The sequence below is a fragment of the Schistocerca piceifrons genome, chromosome 2 (genome assembly GCF_021461385.2).
Source record: "Schistocerca piceifrons isolate TAMUIC-IGC-003096 chromosome 2, iqSchPice1.1, whole genome shotgun sequence".
Taxonomy (NCBI): Eukaryota; Metazoa; Arthropoda; class Insecta; order Orthoptera; family Acrididae; genus Schistocerca; species Schistocerca piceifrons.
In genome coordinates this window covers 487,987,720-488,002,902 of record NC_060139.1, presented here as the reverse complement: position 1 = coordinate 488,002,902, position 15,183 = coordinate 487,987,720, and positions in this window count along the sequence as shown.

Below are 15,183 nucleotides of genomic sequence, written 5' to 3'. Positions count from 1 at the left end.
CCCAGTCTGTAGAAATGTACGTAGATAGACGGCACGTTATTAAGCAACCGAACTCGAAGTGAGTAGCGTTGTGCCCGGCGGAGGATGAACCACGCGATTGACTTAGTGCTTTGGACAGTGTCAGTTTACGCAGTAAGTACACGCAAGTGAGGTGACTCAGCGGATGAAAGGGGCTGGGAGGCGAGTTCAAGTGAGACAACGATCTTGTCGACACGGAGACCATTGCATCACTGGTTTACTTGCGTGCTCTGCCTGCATAATTTTCCGTGTCTTAGTCGGCCTCGTTTCTGGAGGTCAGGAGTCAATGGGCACTCACGCCGAACACAATAAGGCGCAACAGAGGGAGGCAAAGATCCTCCGCTCCTTACTGACTATTGCTCTTGCGTCAGGAGCGACATCGAGTGGTGTGTAAGGACGTTCATCTCAGCGGCTGCCAGAGAACTGAATTATACTCATGTTAAGAAAAAACCAGAACAACTTGAAAGAATAGAGATAGGACTTTCGTATTCGCAGGACATGTATATTAGTGTTCTGCAGAGATGATTAGCATTCCAGTCACCTCAGTTCAGCTTGTGTCTTGTTGCCTATTGGACACAGGGTCCGCAATGGGCCCTGATAACTTGCGTGATGATATCGACGCGTATAAGGCGCGAATGGCGTCCTTTCATATAGCCATCCATGCTGCATTTAGTTGGTTCCAAAGTTCATCTGCGGTGGTTGGCATTGGGTGACAGCGCTGCACCCGTCGTTTCGCAATATCCCACACATTTTCGATTGGCGACAATTCTGGTGATCTAGCGGCCCAGCGAAAAAGCTGACATCCTGTAACACCAAGAAGGCACGTGTTCGTGCAGCAACACATGGTCTTGCTGAAAAGTGGCGTCTGGGGTGTTGTGCACAAAGGATATGGCTACGGGTCGCAGGATTCACGTAGGTCACAGTGGTCATAGTGCCCTGAGCACGCACCAACTGTTATTGTAGTTGTACCCAGTAGCACCCCACACCATAAGGACTCGACCTCTTTGTCTGCGGCGAACCAAAATGGCACCATCATTTTCAAACATAACCTGGATTCCGCCGTAAAGACTATCCAAGCCATTCCGGTCCCCAGTGACGTAGTTTCTTACAACACAGCCGAATAGCGTGTTTCTGCACATTCTTCAAAGGTAGGCAGAGAAGTGGACGACGCGCACGTAACCCGTGCCGTAATGAACGGCGAAGGACTGTTACCCTCGTTTGCGTAAGATGTGTTACACTGTTCCATCGTTGCGCCAGAATCGTGGAGGACGCAGACCTGTTCTGCAATGTCATTAGTATGAAGTGTCAATCTTCTCGGCAGGTAATTGGGTGGTGTAACCTAACCCACCTCGTCGCATGCTACGGCCTTCTGTGAACCATTCTGCACACACCCGTTGTAATGCCGAAACACTTCATCCTACACGATGAGCAATTTCCCGGATGCGTCACATTCTCTCATGCCAATAATGTACCCTGTTTCAAACTCACAGATATGACGGTACGGTTCGCGCATACCTCTGCGAGGAATCCTGCACGTCTGCTCGTCACACACTGGACCGTTACCTTCTTCAGTTTATATCGGCAACAAAAGCAGCAGGCACATTTTACTGGTGGGTGGTGTTGCGCCTCGATATCGATGTTGACCTTGAACACACGGGCCAACATAATTCAAATGCTAATCATTTCTGCAGAAAATACTAATGTACATGTCCTGTGAATGTGAACGTCCTACTTCTAGTCGTTCAATGTGCTCTGTTTTTAAATTCGAACATTTTTAGGTTAGGCTTTACCGTGACTGTTACTGACATTAAATGGAACAACAAGTTTACTGTTACCAGTCACCGTTTTATTTATTTCCACGACGCGTTTCGAAGGTTTAAACCTCCATCATCGGGTGGATTTACATTACTAAGTATTACATTTGTGTGTGTGTTGTGTTACAATTTTTGGAGGATCGTAACACAACACACACACAAATGTAATACTTACTAATGTAAATCCACCCGATGATGGAGGTTTAAACCTTCGAAACGCGTCGTGGAAATAAATAAAACGGTGACTGGTAACAGTAAACTTGTTGTTCCATGTAGTGCTCTGTTTTTTCTTAACATGAGTGTACTTTCAAACGCCAGTAAACAGTCGTTACTGCGTATGTGTAGCTATGATGTAGGAACTCCGTGCTCGATGCTTACTCTGTTAAAACGCTTTTCGTCGCATTTGTGTTTGGAATTTCGTACGTGATGGAGCGTCACGTGACCATATGCAGCACTGCGGCATGTTGTTCAGACGGGACGTATGAAGTTATTGTACTTACGGCAATTGTTTTCTCACATCCTGTTCAGACAAAGAAGGCAAAATAGGAAGCAGTTAGGTGACCGGTGTGGCCGACCGGTTCTAGGCGCTACAGTCCGGAACCGCGCGACAGCTACGGTCGCAGGTTCGAATCCTGCCTTGGGCGTGGATGTATGTGATGTCCTTAGGTTAGTTAGGTTTAAGTAGTTCTAAGTTCTAGGGGACTGATGACCTCAGATATTAAGTCCCACAGTGCTCAGAGACATTTGAACCAAGGAAGCTGTTTTTGGTATAATCTTCATTTCAAAACTAGACTCTAAAGCCGAAACTACCCTATTACTTTGTTATGTGATGGTTTTAATATGTTTTTTTGTATTCTGCAATACTGTTATGTAGTATTTCTAATGCGGTTCACATCCTCACAGCACTGCAAAAGTCTGATGAAGAAAGAAAACAAATTTCTTTACAAAAACAAAAAAATGACTTGCTTTTGTGCACCGCATCTAAGGACAATCAGTTATTTCATGATTACTGCCACTTCGAATTGTATAAAAAGTTAACAAGTTCATCTATGAAGCCAAGAAACTGTACAACAAGCAGTTTGTTTTCCAGTCTACGAATAGGTTAAATTAAATCCATGTGGAAATTCACACGATAAAACACTGAGTGCCGCCAATCCACAATTTACCAAAGAATGACATTCTGTAAATTTAAGACATAAACAACATAAATTAAGAAATAACGTCAAGCCCAGATGAGGTACCAGATAACTGTTGAAACATATTTTGTGATTGAAGAACATTGTGTTTTACGGAAGGGAGATTTGTAAAAGGAACTATTCACTCTGCAGAAGGTATAAATTTATTTGAAAAAAATATATACTTTATTCAATACTATAGATCAAATTTTTCTGCTTGGTCATCTTCAAGTAAACATTTACATACGATCGTAAGTATATGTACGTAAGTGTTCTTATATTATGTTATAAAAGAGACAGGACCTCATAGAATAATCCAAGAGCATCAGAATTTCGTAAACAATACTAAAATGCATTATTCGGCCTAACGTGCACATTCGTATGTCCAGATTCACATTGAAGTATCTGACATTAACCTTTTCACTGTGGTTTTCGGTATGCCAATTTTCTAGGAGTACAAGTACTGTATTATCTCATGTTTGGTTCTTTATTATTTCATAATTCCATACGTGCCAAAAAGAATAATGTGCCTTTAAAATTGAGCGAACAGTTGAAATTAGACAATAGTATGGAATGAAAACTTAATTTCAAGTAAACTGACTGCCTCTGCGGAAAAGAAGAGTTTATTTTAGTTGATTAATAAAAGCCAAATTTCTTTGGCAGATCGTAAAAATAACTTTGTTGTTCTGCAAAATGATTAATGCTCGATCTGCTAATATAGTGGAAATAAAATAAAATCACAAAACAAAGTAATAACGTATTATTTTAATCTTTCGTTTTTACGTGAGTGAATTTTAATTCAGTTGGTAGCTCCCAATCGCATTTCACGTGAGGGCCGTACACGAAGAGACCATGATTGGTTTCAGTCGGCCCCGTGGAAGAAATTCCTAGTGAACATGAAATGAATACACTCTCAAAAAAGCGACATTCGACGCATAATTCGTTGACGTGGAACATAGTGAAAGGAGTGCCACTCACTTCGGAAGGTTAAACCCTAAGCATTAGCCTCACCAAAGCTATAGTTTTGGCTTTATGGACTAGGAGCGCTGCTGTAGGGTCACGTGACGAGGCGCCCCACCGCGTCACCAAAGGTTGCCCAGGCCTGGTTAAATCATTCTTCGAATATTCCAAGAATTTCGAGTACAAAATGCAGTATTTTATATCCTTCACAGGGATAATAAGCAGCGTCCGTTTTTCTGCAACGAAGATTATGGTCGTTGCCCTCCACAATGTGCAATCTAAAAAAGAAAAACATATAGCATAAATCATTCCATGAAAGTAGAGTAAACTGTTCCCACCAATACCCTATTATAACCGGACGGAAAGCAACTTGAGCCAGAAACGAGTACGGAGCATTTTAGAACTGAGGAAGATGCTCAGGGTGTCTATGGTTATTATTTTTCATGTTAATACCCGTGCATACGAGACTAAGACAAACTTTGTGAGGCGAAACTCCTTATATTTCAGTTACTTTGGGATTTTCTACCGGAGAACTAAACGGCGCAGCGATGTCTCTATCGGCATGATCACAATACCAATAACTGTAGACAGATTGCCATTACAAACTACATAAAGTACGCGATTCTCTTGAACGAGCTCAAAGTGCTAAGAATTCGTGCACAACTGATTTACAGGCGTATTACAGGAATTATGTAGTTATAAAAGTAAAAATATGGTTAATTTTTAAGAACATTTGTCATGGAGAAACAGCAGTTGACGTTCGTGGAGTCAAAACACCTGCTCCGTTCACCGCCACTGCGTATCACATGGAAATGATCTGAAGATAGTCACATCTTGACCGAAACCTGTGACTATTTTAAACAAATATTTTATTTTTCTCAATACTGTTTTTAATCCATTTAAAAAATGGTTGAACGAACACATATCTGAAACGCCACAGATGGTGGGTAAAGACGGTGTTGACTCAATCTCTTGCAACTTTCGCCGTACATTTTAACTGCTTCGATGTCTTCCTTTAATTCGACCTCGTGTGGATCCCAAACACTCGAGCAGCACTGAAGGATAGGTCGCACTAGCGTCCTATACGCAGTCTCCTTTACAGATGAACCACACTTTCCTAAAATTCTCCCGTTAAACCGAAGTCTTCCGTTCGCCTTTCCTACCACAATTCTCACACGCTCTTTCTATTTCATATCGCTCTGCAATGTTATACCCGGATATACGACTTGACTAGTAATGCAGTATCCGAACATCAAGGGATTCTTCTCCAACCATTCGCATTAACTTACATTTTTCCACATTTAGAGCTAGCTGCCATTCATCAAGCCAACTACAAATTTTGTGTAAGTCATCTTGCATCATCGTACAGTCACTCATCGTCGACACCTTCCCGTACACGACCCATACACATCCGTACATGTATTCCTACTGTACGCTGTGTGGTGGAGAGTACCCTGTACCACTACAAGTTATTTCTTTTCCAGTTCCAGTCACAAATAGAGCGAGGGAAAAACGACTGTCTATGTGTCTGTCCAACGGCCCTGCCGCAGTAGTAACATCGTTTCCTGTCATATCACCGAAGTTAAGCGCTGTCGGGCTGGGGCTAGCACTTGGATGGGTGACCATTCGGTCTGCCGAGCGCTGTTGGCAAGCGGGGTGCACTCAGCCCTTCTGAGGCAAACGGAGGAGCTACTAGTTGAGAAGTAGCGGCTCCGATCTCGGAAACTGACATACGGCCGGGAGAGCGGTGTGCTGACCAAATGACCCTCTATATGCGTATCCAGTGACGCCTGTGGGCTGAGAATGACACGGCGGCCAGTCGGTGACTTTGGGCTTTCATGGCCTGTGCGGGAGGAGATTTTAGTTTGTATGTGCCTCTACACGAGCCTAATTTATTTTATCGTCATGGTTCTTAGGAGAAACGTACGTTGGCGACAGTACAACCGTTCTGCAGCAGCTTCAAATGCTGGTTCACTCAATTTTCTCAATATCCTTCCCTGTAAAGAACGTAGTCTTCCCTCCAGGGATTCCCAATTTCCCGAAGAAACTCCTCAGTACCAGCGCCTTGTTCTAACCTACCAGTAACAAATCTAACAGCCCTCCTCTGAATTACGGTGCACAGTCTCCTAAAATTCTTTCAGTTCCCCACAGCTTCATCAGCAAACAGCCGCAGATTGGTGCCTAATCTTCTCGCCAGATCATTTATGTATACACAAAGTAATAGCGGTCCTATCACACTTCCCTTGGGTAGTACTGACGCTACCCCTGCCGTTGAGGACAAATACTGGGTTCTGTTACTTAATAAATCTTCGCACCACTCTCATATCTAGGAACCAATTCCGTATGCTCGTACATTCGTTAACGCTGTAAGCAACCAACAAAGCGGGCGAATATCTAGAATAACATGTTAGTGATGCCAAATGAAACTGGCCGAACAAAGGGCCTATCTGGACGTGCAGAGAGGTGCGAGTGGAGGCGGCGGCAGGTGTCCGCAGCACGGAACAGCTGAGTCCACAGCCGGCTTACCTGGCCGCCACTCCACGGCTCGCGGATGGACGCCGCTATTCCGGGAGCGACGCGGCAGCAGCAGCAGCGATAGCAGCCTGTGGAACACGGCCCGCAGCGAGGACGCCGGGGCGCAGGTGGCGCGCCGACTGCGCTGCGCCATCCGCGAGCCGCGTCAGTCAGGAGCGGCTGACTCTGGAGCGCTGCCCGCTCTGACACTCTGCTCCCTTGAGCAGCCTCTTTTTATTATACTGGCCGAAATGGAAAGCGTTTCACCGTTAACACCTCAACCGGGTACTACCACACCGATACTCCAGTTTTTCATGTCTGGGGGACATGGTGATTAAAATCTCACCCCTGTCCTTATTCCTTCCATTATAGGGGGAAAAAAATTCTAACAGTTTAATACCGTGCATCCGCAAAATCTCTCCGCAGTGGCGAGCTTCGACTGTCTCGCATTGCGGGGCGCGTAAGGTTGTCAGCGCAGCCAAGTCTCGCCTGCACGTGTTCCATGGATCTGCGGTGGTAGGATAGTGGTAATAGTATCGCGTGTGCGTCTCAAAAAAGTGGTTCTGAGCGCTATAACATCTGAAGTCATCAGTCCCCTAGAACTTAGAACTACTTAAACCTAACTAACCTGAGGACATCACACACATCCATGCCTGAGGCAGGATTCGAACGTGCGACCGTAGCGGTCACGCGGTTCCAGACTTAAGCGCCTAGATCCGCTCGGCCACACCGGACGGCTGTGCGTTTCAACTGTTAGTTGCATTATTGCCTAGTTCTTGTGTAAGACGAGTGTAGTGAGAATGCCTACTATTGTAGGGAGAGCGTTTTTAGTGGGAGAGGCTTTCCATGAAGGAGGAAACTTTATGTAGCACTTGAGGCGGCAATTTAGATTGTCTTTTCCTGCTTTGTGCTGTCTACATCGCGAAACTGTGCGTGGTGTAATTCGCAAATTCCAGACCACAAGTTTAGTTCATGGCGCACCGTGGACTTGTAGGCACACAATTTTAACAGAAGGGAAACTTGATGATCGGGACATTATGCTGCGCAGTCCAACAAAGTGAGTGAGGAGATAATCGCAAAGGGCTAAAGTCCCTCGTACAACAGGCCGTAATCAAAAAACTGGGGATATAGCAGTGTAAAATCACTGCTGTGCAACAATTACATTGTATGGGCCATGTGAGATGAAAGCGTACTCAGTATGGTTTAACCGATTTGTTTACCGAAATTGAGTTGGCAATTTAGACTGAAACTCTTTCACTGATAAGGCTTGGTTTCACCTACCTAGCTACATTAATTGCCGACATTCACGAATTTGGTCGTCAGAAAGTCCACATGCCTTACTATTAACGGCATTACACGCAGAGAACAAAGGTCTCCGGGCTCCCTGTTCACCTGTTCCATCTGTTCCCCGCACTGAAAACCGCACTCTCCGGACGTGTCTTTCAAACCATTGCTGAGGTGGAGCAGGCTGTGCAACAATTCCTTGGGACTGCAGGGCCTCGAGTTTTGTCAGAATGGTTTCTTCAAACAGATTGCCCGATACGACGAATATCTCAGTGTCGGTTGTGACTATGACGAAAAACAGTGCCAGCTTTGTAATTCATGATGCCATGGTGCACTTGATTTTTTGGCAATAAAGTTTCCGTGACAAAAACAACGGCGAAACAGACTTTCGGAGCATCCCTCATAATAATCCCGACATTCGTAATATAAAACACATTAGACTCTGGGACCTGGTCTTATGTTAAAATCGTCGACTTGTGTCAGTTGCCATCCCATCTCACGCTGTTTGTACACCACACCAGGCCGCGTTCTGATGATCTGCTGAGAGCTCCATCTGCGCCAGGTTGATGAACAGATCACTGCAAGCTACCAGGTGCCGTTTACCGCTGACGCCATACCGAATACTTGCGTTGTGTAGAGTCAGAGTCGACTGGGTTATTGAGTGGCGTTCTGTGGTGCTGGGTGATGAGTCTCGCTTCTCTTTGTGACAATCAGATCGACGCCGGCTTGTCCGTAGGCAATACGGTGAAATTTCTCAGGAAGGGGCGATTATCGAGACCTGTACCTCTCGATCTCCTGGAATTGTGGGGAGCTATTCGATTTGGCGACTTATTTGATAATTGTCGCAGGTAGTCTGAACGCTCGCTAGTATGTGGAGGAGGAGGAGGAGGAGATTAGTGTTTAACGTCCCGTCGATAACGAGGTCTTTAGAGACGGACAACAAGCTCGGATTAGGGAAGGATGGGGAAGGAAGTCGGCCGTGGCCTTTCAAACGAACCATCCCGGCATTTGCCTGAAGTGATCTAGGGAAATCACGGAAAATCTAAATCAGGATGACCGGACGCGGGATTGAACCGTCGTCCTCCTGAATGCGAGTCCAGCGCTAGTATGTGTCAAGAACGGTAAATGGTGTTGTCACAATCATAACCAGGGTACCAAATGGCATATTCCAATACGATAATGTGAGGCACCACACTGCAGCTCACATCATATGTGCCTTGATGATTGTACGAGATATTAACTCAGTTGTCCTCTCTCCTGGTTTGTCACCCGCTGAGCGTATTTGGAATCCAATGGGAAGAAATATACTGACTTTCACACCAGCCAGAAATCCTCATGAACTGACACAACATGTGTCTCAGGAATCTGATAAATTCCTCATGATGACATTCGGAAGCCGTTTGCTTCCATGCTATAACCAATACATATGTGTATGTGTGCCCCTGTGGCCACATCTCGTACTAATGTTGATTGTGGACATCGATTCCAAATGGAATGAAAGTTTAATACCCGTTATGTGATGACCATGTCCACAAAGTTAGATCAAAATCGAACTGGTGCTTCACGGTGTAGTACTTCCTATTTCCATCAGTCTTTGTTTCCCACAATGCACGAGTATAAGGATGATAGGAATGTTCCCCGTCACATGACGTCGATCACTGTTTATGGAAATAGTGACACGGATAAACGCTATCTGAAAGAGTCCCAAATCATGAGGGTATTAGAAAGGTTTATCAGTTATAAATAATTAAGATTACAGAACTTTGCGAAACAGAGTGGAAGCTGCGTCGTTACTTGTGTGATCGTGAAGCTTAGCATTATGATGAACTCAGTCAGTGAAGGGCTGTTGAACAAGGTAGAAGCGTGAAAGAAAGTACAGTTGTCGTCGAGAATGTAGAGGGCAACATCAGTGATTTACAGTGGGGCAAAGTGGTAGGATTCCAGGAACTGGGATTGCAGCGACATTCTGCTACGATGACGGTGTGTGCCTTTAACCACTGGATACAAGAGGACTGTGCGCAGTGACGAACGGGTAGAGGAAGACGCATGTGGCCAAAGCAGAAATGATCGTAATTTTGTCCGCAAGATCTAATGGAAAGTACAGGGTCGTCCACGGTGTTGGCTCCATGCTGGTGCCACGCAACAGGTGTAGACATCTTTACGTCAACTTCCGTTGTATTTACTTCTGATGGAAACGTCCGCAGCTCGTGGTCGTGCGGTAGCGTTCTCGCTTCCCCCGCCCGGGTTCCCGGGTTCGATTCCCGGCGGGGTCAGGGATTTTCTCCGCCTCGTGATGACTGGGTGTTGTGTGATGTCCTTAGGTTAGTTAGGTTTAAGTAGTTCTAAGTTATAGGGGACTGATGACCATAGATGTTAAGTCCCATAGTGCTCAGAGCCATTTGAACCATTTTTCTGATGGAAACGATGGATACCAAAGTCTGTAATGCGCACTTGATCGACGCCGCTAGAAATGTAATTTTTCCAGGCGAGTCCTGCTAAAATCTCTCTTGCAGTTACCTGTATGTTCTATGCCTAGCAGTGAACAAATTCTTCTAGAGTAAAACCATCCTTGCGCATCGGCTGCTACTTTTTTATTTTACTTCGATTTGTAGGAGATGTTTAACACTTTGTGCTCATTCTCAACTGTCTCTGTTTTAGCAATAAAAATGTGTACGACATTCCTTATATTCGCGGAGGTGTATGAGATGTATAAGGAACCATATACAATGTTTACTTGTATGTGTTGGCACACCGATGTCACTGGAGTGGTATTTTTACTTCTGCAGCTGAGGCAGTCGAGAATGGACGCAGGTCAATCCTCATCCACAAATGGCGATGAATGCGGAAGCCTTCTGCGAAGAACAGTGGATACAACTATCTATTGAACCATCTTGTGCACTTTTCATGTCACCCAGTGAATAGGTCTTTGTTTGGTCGATAACTTGCTCATCATCGTCCTCCAGGAATTACTGTTGGAGCTTTGTGGTCTGGAATATAAATTAGGTGGAAATTATTTCTTAGTAACATATCTATGAAACGACGTGCTGCAACACAAGGAGCTTAACAGAGCAGTAAATTTTCAAAATCAAAAGTCTTATGCAAAAATTTCAGTCATAATCATAACTATCTGTGCTTGCATGAATCTGATCTGTGACATAAAAATCATTTATATCACATGTACGCTACTTGGTGTTAAATTTTCACTTAATTAGATACATTGTCAGGTCCTGTCAATATGGCCACCTTCAGGTTGTCTAAAGTGCGATGTGTTGCGTGTTCGTGCCTTTGATAACCAGATTCCAGCTGGTGATCTGTTCTAATTTTGTTCACTGCTGTCACGGTTAGAGGAGGCTTTTCATATGAACTGCAAAAAGGGGCCGTTGTCGGTTTTAGAGGCAGGAGGACCAATGTATCTCAAGTGGAGAATGTCCCTCAGAGGTGGAGGTGCATCATGGGTAGACTGTTGCCATTCAGAATATCCGGCGTGCAACTGATATTCAGCGTCATCGTTGACTACTAAGGTGCCTGCAGCAGAGCTAACATACCACTGTCAGCTCATAGTCCAAGTAGACTACGTGGCAACCACTGCGCTATCGCAACAGTTCTGTATTTCCCACTGCTTGTGTGATTCTAATAATAGTACACCCACGCTAACGACGATGCATCAATGAGAAAGACTTGAGTTTGGTTGAAAGAATTGAGTGCTGCAGTTACTTCTTGATCCTAATTTACAGAAAGGGAAAAACATCGGTGTACCGACGAAAGAGGGCCTACAGCCAAATCTTAACCATTGCTGAAAGATCACAAGGCGATGCTTTTTCTGTTTCACTGCGTGCAATTTCCGAGTGTGTACTTCTGAAGAAACAGTAGAGTGTGTTGGTTACGTGACAGTTCGTAGTCACGTGACTGGGTGAAGGCGAATTAGTTCTGTTACTCGTGGGCGAGAGACTGGAACACCGTAATTACCAGTGCAAGCGCTGTACCTACGTCTGAAGGCCACACAGCTCACGGTACGATAGAGCGTGGGCCCTAGACGTCAGCATTTCTCACACCTTGCATCCTGCACATCTACGCACGTCCGACCATATTACACCACTTGTTCTAAGGTAAGGCGTCATCACAGTTGCCCATCAGTAGTTGCTTGGTTTCCGACTCTAAGGAATCCGTCTTCAAAAGTTATTTTCTTTTATGAATACAGTGTGGCCGAGCGGTTATAGGCTTCAGTATGGAACCGCGCGACCGCTACGGTCGCAGGTTCGAATCCTGCCTCGGGCATGGATGTGTGTGATGTCCTTAGGTTAGTTATGTTTAAGTAGTCCTAAGTTCTAGGAGACTGTTGACCTCAGAAGTTAAGTCCCATAGTGCTCAGAGCCATCTGAACTATTTTTTATAAATACAAGAAAATAAAATTTGTGATATAAACTAGGCGTACCACCATAGAGAAACACAGAAACTGTTTTTATTTTTTATTATTATTGAATATTTCAGCTTCAAGTCACACAAATAGTGTGACTATCGGTTTCGGCTTTCACGAAGTTATCAGGTGATTAGTTGGTAATAAGTCGAAATCGGGAACGACATAATTTGTGCAATCTGAGGCTGAGATTAATAATAATAATAATAATAATAGTGTCCACTGGAAAGGTTACCAGAGTGCCAAGAGATTTATTAATGACAATGGTTATTTCCGAAATTCTTAATCATTAACGCCTTTGATTTTTCATATGAAAAATATTAAAGCTTTCAAAATAAAACAAATTTTATTAACATTCTGCATCTTTATGTTTCATGCCTACTTATCTGAAGTCCTCTGCCGCTACAGGGATCCGAATCAAAACGTGTAATACGACAGTGAGCAACATAACTATGTCGGTGCGTGCTGTAATAGAATTTCAAATTGGAACAGTTCGTCCTCAGATGGAGCACCCTTTCCTTCAGCGTGACAATGACGTACCACACAGGAGTTTTGCGGCGTCTGCAACAATCCGACGCCTCGAGTTCCTTGTCATCGAACGTTATGCATACAATCCCGGCTTGGTCTCATCCGATTTTCATTTCTTTGCAGAATATAAAGAACACCTTCGAGGACTTTACTTTGAATATGACGAAACGGTGCAAGCAGGGGTCAGGTTGTGGTCCTACGAAGTCAAACATTCTACAGTGACGGTATCAATAAACTGGTCTCTCGCTGGCGGAAGTGTTCTGGTCGCCATATTACCTATGCTGAGAAATACGTAGACATGAGGAATAAAGATGTAGAATGTTAACAATGTTTTTTTATTTAAAAAGCTTTAATACTTTTACATAAAGAAGGCATTACTTTTCTACACGCCCTCGTACAATATACGTCAATGCCACGCACGTATACGTTCAAAATTGTTTTTACAGTATTTCCATACTGATATTCTGCAGCTATATATATGTTTCAAATCAAAATGAATAAAATCAAGCAAGTGAAGAATGATTATGAAATGGAATTAATTATCTTCGAGTTACAATTTAATAATGCCAACAACATGACGAACAGTTCGTCTCCTGAAAACGTACTTCACTTCAACAGTGCCAACTTCAAAGTCCAATGAAAACGACACACAACAGCGATGTCAATAATTAGCGTTTCGCTACTTATTTACTGACACTCTGATTCACTACTCTTTTGAATCGCAGCATAAATATGTTCCAGGCAAAGAGATGTCTAGTGCCAGCCCCAGGTCAGAAACTGCTCACATTTACACGTCGAAGAAGGATGTTACAGTGTCAAAACAGTAAGTCACAACTCTCTTACTAGCTCCACAGTACAGTATTTCGCGCTCGGGCATTAGGCGCCTGCTGAGTGGCGGCGCGACTAACAAACAACCGTTGCGCGCAGAAGTTTACAAGCTGTACTTTCAGAATATCGTAACTGCGTGCTATCAGAATTATGGCACCAATTTTCACACTGGATCTGCTGCTAAGGCTGTATTTTACAATTGAGATTTTTTTCTCCTTAAAATGTGTCAAACTGCTGATGTTCTCTTTTCAGAGTCCGTTGTGCGAAACAAACCGGAGAAATAGGAGAATCCAGGACTCGATTCAAGTGGGGGCCAAGCCGCGTGCAAGGAAATCATGCGAGTAATGAAACGTTTCGAGCAATAGTGGAACTATACATCGAATGTCGTGGCACATTTGTTACCCAGCAACGAATACAGTAGTGGAAATCAGCATAAAGTCAGGGTTCCTACGAAAGTAATGTACAATGTCAGAAGGATATATGTATCGAAATTATTATGAAAGTAGCAGATACATATAAAACGTAAACAATTATGGCAGAATTACGTAGTTTCATTCATATCACAAGTAACAAAATAAGGCGTCTGCATTTCACGGATGGAAACAGGTATAAAGGCATTCGCTGTCCTGTTGTGTTATTGCACTGTTACTACATTATCCAACCTCCGTTCTTCCTAATTACCTCAAATGTTCTCTTTGGCATTGATTTTGTTAGAGTTTGTAGTTGTTGCAGTGAAATTGTCTCCCACTCTTCTCGTACCGCTCTTTTCAACTCACATACGGCCTTAAATTGCCTTCCATTGCGATAAACACGGCTTGCAAGTGTTCCCCAAAGGTTTTCCACGGTGTTCAAATTCAGGCTAAGTGCATGCCAGTGCAAGATATCGATACCTTTATCTTCAAACCACTTTTCTGTTGTAGCAGAAACATGCACAGATACATTATCTTGTAGAAACGTAAGACTTTCGTCCGGTAAGTCCTCATACATGCTAATTCATTCTGTTTCTAGCACCTCAGTGTACATGTTAAGAGATCATTGTAGTGTTCAGTCAAGCAATGCATGATTTCCCTTTACTGCAAAAGGCCGCACACATCATGGCACTTCTGCAATTAAAATTTGTGCCAACCATAATGAAAACCGCTCGGACCATCTAAGTTAAACTACTTCTCATCACTGAAGAACACATTATTCCATTCCCAAGTCCATGGAATATGTTTTTGGCGAACTCCAATCTAAATTGTTTATCCTCGGATGTTAAGAGCTGGTTTCTGCAGTCGTTTCTTGAATACAAGATATTTTTCATTTGACAAAATTTGTCGTACACGTTTGGTAGTTACTGGCAACTATAAATCAGCGACAAGTTGCGTAGCATAACGGTTTGTGTCCGTTGATTTTGCGCGAAAGTAACCGTTTCGATACCTCAGATAATTTCTTACTTTTCCCATATTTTCCGTTCTGTTCATACTGTGCCCCGAGTCTAACGAAATTATAAATCATTGTACTTGAACAGTTCATCTTGCTGGTTATTTGACGATTAGGGAGTCCCATTTACTGCTACGCACCTATTTTTACTTTTTCATGACGTGATAACTGTTTTAGGCGTGGCAATGTCACATCGTGTTGTATGTACACAGTACGCACTGTCAAT